Genomic DNA, 7,487 nt, shown 5'->3' on the forward strand with positions numbered 1-7,487 from the left:
CCAGTAGGGAATGACTTTTTTGCCATTATGTAACAAAAGTTTTTTCCCCAACAATGTATTATCAACATACACAGTTTCCTCCTCATTCGAATGTTCTCTTTTTGACCGCTTTGCTATATTTTTGAAAAGGAGGCCCTCAAACTTTATTAAATTTAACTTAATCCATTACAATGGCTTAGACAGTTTAGTTTCTTTAGTTATTTAGATGGTGCTGTTCTCCAGTAAGCCACATCCACAACGTTCATAAGTGACTTGGGAATGAATGGCATTATTATTATTTTGCTCTGCATTATTGTTTGAATGCTATAAAATTTGCTTTCTGTCATTTTTAATTTTAAGTTGTATTCAAATTTATTAAAAAATAAATTATAAGAAACTGTACAAGAAGCAAACGAAGGCACTGGCTAGGCGGGAAGAAAATCAGCACAAGGAGATGGGCCCTCCCTCTGTAGGCAGGGTCTTGTGCTCCTCCATCACAGGCTCCAAGAACGTTCTGGAAAAGTTTGTAAATACTTCTAAGTTGCTCTTTATCTCAGAACTGCTGTAGGATCAGCTTGCGTTTCAGGTCACGGCTGAATTTGTTGATGTTGAAGAGGTTGCTGTCGTAGAAGGCAGAGAGGTTGTGGATATTGATCTGCCTGGCCTTGTCCATCAGGTCCTTCTCAGGCATTTTGATGGTGTCCTGCTGGGCCCCAAAGCAGTTACGTTGGTATGTCACCTGCTCAGCCACCAACTGCTTCAGTATGAAGAGCAGCAGGTCATTGTTATCTCGATGGAAGGAGAGATACCAGGCAAAAGTCTTGTGCATGTTGCGCATGACACTGAACTTTTTGGTGTCAATGAAGCTCTCCAGCATCATGCAGATGGCCATGTTGACATCATCTTCCATCACATAGTCTCGCAGGTGCATGCATGCATGGGCCTCTGCTATGCAGACCATGGACTTGATGTGTCGCACTGTGATGGGAATACTGCCCGTTGCCATGGACTCCTTCCTCAGGTCGCTGTACATCCTGGCCATTTTGTCCTGGTCCATCTGGTTGAGCTTTGGGCGGACCCGTTCCTTGGCATAGGAACCTCTTCAGGACCTCCTCAGGCAGGGGCTCCACACCATATATGTTGGGCATGACTGACTCTGTGGTGCCACGGTTGGTCAGCCCTTCGTCCTTCTTGTTGCTGGGGTGGTGTCTGACATGGCTGCCAACCACAAAGTGGGCCAGCATCTCATCCTGAACAGGATCAACAGTGTCCCTCACCACACACAGGATATCAAAGAGGGAAATGATGGGCTCTGTGAGGTCTACATTCCCTGAGGTCAGTGAAGGGTCGTGGTGGCCCCCTATGGGGTTGGCAGCAGCTATGACGGTGCAGCGGGCTTGCAGCGAGGTAATGATGCCAGCCTTGGAGATGGAGATGCTTTGCTGTTCCATGGCCTTGTGGATCCTGGTCCTGTCCTGGTCATTCATCTTGTCAAACTCATCAATGAGACACACACCACGGTCGGCCAGAACCAGGGCTCCAGCCTCTAAGGTCCACTCTCTGCTGACAGGATGCCACTGAACATACGCCGTGAGTCCCATGGCTGATGCACCTTGGCCAGTGGTGAAGATAGCACGGCTAGACAATTTTTTTATTTGAGGAACTGGGACTTTGCTGTGCCAGGGTCCCCACCCCAGAGCTTTGATGATGTCACCTCAGACATGTGCTCACCTGGGTTCTTGGGCTCCCCTCAAACAGGGCAGAGCCAGGCCTCTCTTCATGTCTTCATGCCCATAGATGGAGGTTGCAATGCTGGCAAAGATCTTCTCTCCGATTTGCTGATCCATGGAAAGACTGGTGATCATCTTCACGTCCTCATCAGTGAGCTCACCCATGGCCACTTTGTTGTCCTTCTTGGCAACATGGTTGGCCAGGATGATGGTGATGAAGACGGGAAAGCCATTGGTGGTGTTAAGCTAGCCATCATAATTATTGTGGTAAAGGCTGGTCAGCTCTATCTCGTCTCCTGGCTTGCAGCTGTCCACCAGATCAGCAAGGAGGATGGCATCCTTGGAATGGGGCAGCTGGCCAGCAGCCACCTTGACGGGACTCTCCTGGATGCAGATCCATTGGTAGTTCTGATAGATGGTCTCCTCCATGTTGATCGCAAAGGGCCCATTTCTGGCACTCAGGGTAGGAGCCAGGCTTCACCTCCTGGTTCTGAGACTGGCAGAAAGGCCCCAGTATAAAGTTGCACTTGCTACAGTTATACTTGACCATGCTGAGCTGGGGCAGGACTCCAGTGCAGCTGGTCACCACACCGCTGGTATGGATCAGCTGGTTCAGGTGTAGCTGCCTCAGTGAACGCAGCTCCTCCACCAGAGGCAGGTGGGAGATGCGCACGTGAATGTGGTTGGTGATGAGGTCATATTTAGGGTACATGGACAGCACAACTTCCAGGGCAGCCTCATCAAAGATCTGCAGCAGCTCAGCCGGTGCCTCGGGTAAGAAGCATGCCAACACATGTTCCCGGGCTGCCAGGTCTTCATAATTTACTACCAAACTCTCCCAGTTCTCTTTGCACACATCACTGATACGCTCCTTGAAGACATTGTGGCCATGGCTGTCCACGTGGGTGTGCAAGAAGTTCTTGAAATGTGGTGGATCTCCAGCCTGGGCCCTGCCATGCTCACATACTCGCGCACCGAGTGGCCCTTGAGGTCCTCCAGGTTCTCAGTACTCTCAATCATCTCTTCATCCTCCTCGCCATCTTCTGTGGCACGCTCTACGTGGCGGTGCTTATGGGCAGGCCGCTCCTCATCTTCCTCGTCGCTGTCATACAGCAGCCCACGACACATGCAACCCAGGCCTCTGCCAGCCTCATAGTCCCGCTGCCTCATAACCCGCTCAGCTGCCTCACTCTGACTGGCTCTCAGCTCCTCCACATCTTCAGCATCCAGGGCCAATCCCTCTGCCTCGTAGACATCGTAGACATCGAGCTCGGGAATGGGATGGTAGTCTCTCTCCATACCATTACCATGAGTTCCTCTCCATCCTCTTCTTCCTCCACGGGCCCCTCCGTGCCCAGCAGCCCCTCGGACTCATCCTCAAATGGGGGGAGGTCTCTACCAGGGCTGGAGGTAAGAGTGTCAGCACGTCTGGAGCTGCGGCCTGGGCTGGAGGTGAGGGGATCATTGATCTGTCACCGCTGAGGGGCAGGGCTAGATGCTGCTGAGAAGGACTCAGAAGACTCCGCCATCCCTGTGCTAGCTTCACTGCCCATTTTTAAATTAATGTTTGTTTGTTTTGTTTGTTTGTTTTATACACAGGATAACATAAGATAGGCCTGGCTGTCCTGGTCTAGCTATGTAGACCAGAATGGCTACTTACAGACATCCTCCTGCCTTTGTTTCCTGTGAAGTGAGATTAAAGGCCTGCAATATTATATCTGTCTATATTTTATTTCATTGGGATTATACTATTGACTTAGTCAACATTATTATTGCCTCAATGAAACACCATGAGCAAAAGGCAAACTTTCATCAAAGGAAATCAGGTGTCTGGGGCTTCCCTAGCTGTCTTTAGTAGTCTGCTATCCCCAGCAGACCTCAATTATCTGCCCACCTTCATTAAACCTACTGATCCTGAACCATACAGACCTGCTGACAGGGAAACATACAGCCCAAGGATACCCATCAAAGGCCTGTCACACCAAGACCATAGAGGTTAAGCCCCCTCCCAATACGCCTACAAAAGGAACATTCAGAGGGGAAAAGCTATCTAGATGGTTAAAGGCCCTCAAAAGAACACAATCAACAAAAGTCAGGGCAATATGACGACTTCAGAGTGCAACTACCCTGCTACAGCAAGCCCTGGATATCATACTATACCACAAGAAAATGACCTTAAATCTAATCTTATAATAGAGGCCTTTAAAAAGGAAATGAATGAATCCCTTGAAATACAGGAAAATAAAAATAGGTACAGGTCTTTAAAGAAGACATAAACTGCTTAAAGAAATGCAGGAAAATACAACCAACAGCGGAAGGAAATAAATAAAAGTATTTAATAACAGAAACTGAGGGAATCCTGGAGATAGAAATCCTAGGGAAGAGAACAGGAAAAACAGATGCAAGCATCACAAACTGAATGCAGGCTATGGAAGAAAGAATCTCAGTCACAGAAGACTCAATAGAAAGAAATTGATACATCAGTCAAGAAAATATTAAATCTAAAAAATTCCTGATACAAAACATCCAGGAAATCTGGAACACCATGGAAAGAATAATAGGGATAGAAGAAGGTGAAGAATCCCGGCACCAAGGACCAGAAAATAATTTCAACAAAATCATAAAAGAAAACTCTCCCAACTTGAAGAAAGAGATGCCTATGAAGCTTATAGACATTCTAGACTTATAGACTTATAGACTAGATCAGAAAAGAAAATCCTCCCAACACATACTAATCTGAGCACAAAATCTACAGAATGAAGAATGAATATTAAAAGCAGCAAGGGAAAATGCCAGGTAACATACAAAGACAAACATATCAGAATTACACCTGACTTCTCAATAGAAACTCTAAAAGCTAGAACGGACTAGACAGATAGATATCTTTCAACATCTAAAAAACCACAGATGCCAATCCAGACTACTTATACCCATCAAAACTCTCAGTCACTATAGATGGAGAAAACCAGATACTTCAAAACAAATTCAAACTTAAACAATATATACCCACAAATCCAGCCTATAGAAACACTAGAAGGAAAACTTGAAGCCAAAATGGATAACTACATCCAAGAAAACACAGGAAATAAGTAATTTCATACCAACATGCACACATGCACACACACACGTACGCATACACACTAATACCACCAACATCAAAATAACAGGAATTAACGATCACTGGTCATTAATATGTCTCAACATCAATGGACTCAATTCCCCAATAAAAAGGCACAGGCTAACAGAATGGATATGGAAACAGGAACTATCAATCTCCTGCATAGAAGAAACACACTTCAAAAATAAAAGATACTGCCTCAAAATAAAGGAATGGAAAAGAGTTTATCAACCACATGGACATAAGAAGCAAGCTGAAGTGGCCATTTTAATATCTCATTAAATAGATTTTCAATAAAAATTAATCAAAAGGTACAGGAAAGGACACTTCATACTTATCAAAGGAAAAATCCATCAAGATTACATCTTAATTCTGTACAACTATGGCCCAAACACAAGGGCACACACATTTGTAAAAGAAAAATTGCTCAAGCTTAAATCATACATTGAACCCCACACACTAATAGGAGACATCAACACCCCAGTTTCTCCAATTGACAAATCATCCAGACAAAAAACTAAACAGAGATACAATGAAATTAACAGAAATTATGAATCAAATGGACTTAACAAATCTATAGAATAATTCATCAAACAAAAAAGAACATAACTTCTCAGCACCTCATATATCCTTCTCCAAAATTGACCGGATAGGTAGTCACAAAGCAAGCCTCCACAGATATAAGAAAATTGAAATAATGCCATGTGTCCTATCAGACCACCCATAGATTAAAGCTGGACTTCAACAAAAATAGAAACACCAGAGGAGCCTACACACTCATGCAAACTGAACAACTCTCTACTCAATGATTTTTGGGTCAGGGAAGAAATAAAGAAAGAAATTAAAGACTTTCTAGAATTCAATGAAAATGAAAACAAAACATACCCAAATTTCTGGGACACAGTGAAAGTAGTGCTAAAAGGAAAGCTTATTGCACTATGTGCCTCCATAAAAAATTAGAAAGTTCTCATACCAGCAATTTAAAAGTATACTTCTGTGTTCTGGGAAAAAAAGAAGCAAGTATACTGAAGGGGAGTAGAAGGCAAAAAATACTCAAAATTATGGTTGAAATCAGATAGAAATATAGACATCAATACAAAGGATCAATGAAACTAAGAGCTGGTTCTTTGAAAATATCAACAAGATAGACATACCCTCAGGCAAACTAACCAGAAAACAGATAGACAGTATGCAAATAAAATCAGAAATGAAAAGGGAGATATAGGAACAGACAATGAGGAAATTCAAAGAATTGTTAGGTCTTATTTCAAAAGCTTGTACCCCACAAAATTGGAAAATCTTAATGAAATGGGAAGTTTTCTAGACACATACCATTTACCAAAGTTAAATCAAGATCAGGTAAACTTTTAAACAGCACTAAAAACCCTTAAGGAAATACAAGCAATCATTAGATGTCTCCCCCCGCCAAAAAACAAACAAACAAATAACATGCACAGGGCAGATGATTTTAGTGCAGAATTCTATCAGATTTTCAAAGAAGAGCTAATTCCAATACTCCTCAAACTATTCCACGAAAGAGAAACAGAAGGAACATTGCCAAGCTTATGACACCAGTCACTCTGATAACTAAACAACACACACAAAGCCCCAACAAAAAAAGAGAATTTCAAAGCAATTTCTTCTATGCACATTGATGCAAAAATACTCAATAAAATACTTACAGACTGAATCCAGGTACACATCAAAAACATCATCCACCATTATCAAGTAGGCTTCATCTCAGAGATGCAGGGATGGTTCAATATAGGTTCAATATATGAAAATCCATCAATGTAATCCACCAAACTGAAAGAAAAATCACGTGATCATCTCACTAGATGCTGATAAAGCCTTTGACAAAACCCAACAGCTCTTCATGTTAAAAGTCTTGGAGAGATCACGGATACAAGGTGCATACCTAAATATAACAAAAGCAGTATACAGCGAGCCAGTAGTCAACATCAAAGTAAATAGAGAAAAACTTAGAGCAATCTCACTAAGGTCAGGGAGAAGGCAAGGCTGCCCACTCTTTCCCTATCTATTCAACATAGTACTTGAAGTTCTAGCTAGAGCAATGAGACAAACAAAGGAGATCTACAGAATACAAATTGGAAAAGAAGAAGTCAATGTATCACTATTTGCGGATGATATGATAATATACTTAAGTAACACCAAAACTTTTACCAGAGAACTCCTACAGCTGATAAACACATTCAACAAAGTGGCTGGATACAAAATTAACTCAAAAAAATACACGGCCTTCCTTTGATACAAATGATAAACAGGTTGAGAAAGAAATTAGGGACAGCACACCCTTTACAAAAGTCACAAATAATATAAAATATCTTGATGTAACTCTAACCAAGCACGAGAAAGATCTATATGTCAAGAGCTCCAAGTTGCTGAAGAAAGAAATTGAGGGAGATATCAGAAGATGGAAAGATCTCCCATGCCCATGGTAAGGTAGGATTAATCTAGTAAAAATGGTTAAGACACCAATAACACAAATAACACAATTTAAAAATGGGGTACGGAGCTAAGAGAATTCTTAACAGAGGGATCTTGAATAGAAAAGAAGCACTTAAAGAGATGTTCAAAGTCCTCTGTCATCAGGGAATGCAAATCAAAACAGCTCTGAGACCCCATCTTACACACATCAG

At 42.5% G+C, this 7,487-nt stretch overlaps 1 pseudogene; it reads right to left on the reverse strand.

Moving 5' to 3' along the window:
- Nucleotides 1-532: 532 nt before the first annotated feature.
- LOC116888476 lies at nucleotides 533-3,241 on the reverse strand (annotated as a pseudogene).
- Nucleotides 3,242-7,487: the final 4,246 nt, after the last annotated feature.

The sequence above is a fragment of the Rattus rattus genome, chromosome X (genome assembly GCF_011064425.1).
Source record: "Rattus rattus isolate New Zealand chromosome X, Rrattus_CSIRO_v1, whole genome shotgun sequence".
NCBI classification, from domain to species: Eukaryota; Metazoa; Chordata; class Mammalia; order Rodentia; family Muridae; genus Rattus; species Rattus rattus.